We start from the raw sequence: 3,049 nt of genomic DNA, 5'->3' as shown, positions 1-3,049 counted from the left end.
TGCGTGCATCGAACGTGCAATGTGCACTAAATTCGGGGCGGGGATAGTAACGCCATCTCCAGCAGAGAAGCCTATTTAAACTGTGTTCCCATTGTAAGGACATTTATTACGATCTGTCTGAGAGTGGGCTGTCAAAGCTAGCATCATCAAAGTCATACAGTACAGTAGGCTACATACATTCAATAAAATTAACCTACATTTGAGTCCATCTGCATGACCATTCTTGCCCTACACTTACCCTTACAATAAAGAAGTGATCCTATTTCAACCATAACTTCATTTTAAATAATGTCTTTCTTTATGACATTTAGTTTATAGTTTAGACAGCAACGTTGACATCTACAGTATATTCAACTGCATCCACTACATAATCTCAAACTTTATTTGTTGGTAACTCTCCAAAAAGGCTACCATTAACACATTTCTTAATGAAAAGGAAACATGCATCACAATAATACTTCAGTGTAACCTGTACCTATGTGGAGTGCAAATATGTCTTGCCATTACACTACCCAACAGCCCTACGTCTGCTAACACTACAGAATGCATAATTCCTACGGGCAATGCACTAGTTTTGTATAGCCTAATCTTTATTTTCAAATACTCAATATTCTTTATTTCTATTTTGATGGGAATAGGCAGGTGAAACAATGACATTCTCATGATGTGCTATACACAGAAACATCGTTTGGATTTCTTCTACATAATATACAACCATCTAGCTAGAAGCTACCATATAAGCCAATGGAGTGGTGGCATAAGCGCTAAATGTGCCATCAAACTACTGTTTGAAAGCTTCAGTCAAGACCTAAATACTCTGCATTGGTCGCGTAGCACATTTCCGATCAAACCGAGTCATTATAAACATATAAAAAGTTGTGTAGATAGCTTTATTCATGTAAAATATTCCTCGCTTCAAGTAGCCATGTTTTTTTTTTTTAATTCCCGTTTCTTCCGAACGACGGTCGAACGACGCCCCTGGTGGATTACATCGCTAACGGTGCAGATCCATACAAGCGATCTGGGCGACGCGATCTGGGCGACCCCATGCATTTCAACGGGAGCCAGCTCCATTGTGACGTAGACCAGCGATCTGAGCGACGCGCCTGATGAAAATTCGAACATGCTCAAACTTATGCAAATGAGGAGCGATTTTTCTCGTCTTTGACGGTTTGAAAAATCTCTAGTCCAGTCTATTTCCACACGCTACACCACGCCCACTCAAAGCAATGGAATTTGATCGCGTCGCTCAGATCGCTTGAATGGATCTGCACCGTAAGTGTGAAGTTACTACTGGTCCTGACCACACGTAGAATTCCTCTCAATGAAAGATACACTCACGAGGCGTTCACACTAGCCGCGAATTTTCTCAGGCGGTATGCCGCCTAGGGGGCATGGTCAGAAAAATATGTTTGGTTGTCATCTTGCGAGTGTCATGTAGCAAGTTCGACTGCAGTGCAGCGCTAATAGCATTTTAGCAGCTAGCTTCTTCATTCATCTTCAATCAAAGCATTAGCAGCAAGCTAACATAACGGTTAGGAGCTTAATTTAAGACCTACAATATTCAGTTTGCCCTGACAATGTTCGTATAGTATATACACAACAAACTGAGTCGATGTAGACATATAAAAGTCGTGTAAACACCTTTATTCACATACAAATATTTCCAGTTAAACAGACTCCCGGGACCCAGGATTAGCAGCTAGCTTCTACATTGATCTTCAATGAAAGCGTTAGCACCAAGCTAACAATAATGGTCGAGAGCTTATTTAACATTTACATTTACATTTAGTCATTTAGCAGACGCTTTTGTCCAAAGCGACGTACAAGGGAGAACAATCAAGCTAAGAGCATTAAAAAACCTGGTGTAACCATAAATATTGCTTATAAAACGACATAGAAAGAATGAAAAAAAAGAAGTGCGGGCCTGTTGCTGCTTAAGTGCAGGTTGAGCCAAGGTGCCAGTTTAGGAAGAGAGGTGCTCTTTGAAGAGTTGGGTCTTCAAGAGTTTCTTAAAGGTAGGGAGGGACGCTCCTGCTCTGGTAGTGCTAGGCAGGTCGTTCCACCAACGTGGAACTACAACTGAGAATAGTCTGGATTGCCTTGCTTGCACTGGGGGCAGTGCCAGACGACGCTCACTGGATGAGCGCAGCGTCCTGGGTGTGACATTTGCCCTTACAAGAGCATTAAGGTAGGTGGGAGCAGACCCAGTAAGCACTTTGTAGGCAAGCATAAGTGACTTGAATTTGATGCGAGCAGCTACTGGCAGCCAGTGGAGCTCAGTGAGTAGCGGGGTGACATGTGCCCTCTTTGGTTGGTTGAACACCAGGCGCGCCGCTGCGTTCTGGATCATCTGTAGTGGTTTTACCACGCATGCCGGCAGGCCCGTTAGGAGGGCGTTGCAGTAGTCGAGGCGGGAACCCACCAAGGTTTGCACCAGGAGCTGGGTGGCATACTGGGTTAGGTACGGCCTGATTTTGCGGATGTTGTAAAGCGCAAAGCGGCATGACCTCGCGACAGAGGCAATGTGGGCTGTGAAGGTTAGTTGGTCGTCAATAATGACCCCGAGGTTTCTTGCTGTTTTGGATGGAGCCAGAGATAAAGAGTCAGTCTTGATGTTGATGTTGTGGTGGATGAACTGTTTGGCTGGGAAGACCATCAGTTCTGTTTTGGCCAGGTTCAGCTGAAGGTGGTGGTTTTTCATCCATGTGGATATATCAGCAAGACAGTCTGAGATCCGTGCCGAAACAGTGTTGTCCTCAGGAGGGAAGGACAGAACCAGTTGAGTATCATCGGCATAACAGTGGTAGGAAAAACCATGCGAGCGGATGATGGGGCCCAGCGAGGTGGTGTAGATGGCAAAGAGAAGTGGTCCCATTACAGACCCCTGGGGCACCCCAGTGGTGAGGTGGTGGGGTACAGATAGATGACCTTGCCATGACACCTTGAATGAGCGCCCAGAGAGGTACGATTCAAACCAGGAGTGCGCCTTGCCTGAGATGCCCATACTTGATAGTATGGACAGAAGAATGCGGTGGTTGACTGTATC

Source organism: Sprattus sprattus (assembly GCF_963457725.1).
Source record: "Sprattus sprattus genome assembly, chromosome: 2".
Taxonomy (NCBI): Eukaryota; Metazoa; Chordata; class Actinopteri; order Clupeiformes; family Clupeidae; genus Sprattus; species Sprattus sprattus.
This window is presented reverse-complemented; position numbering follows the sequence as displayed.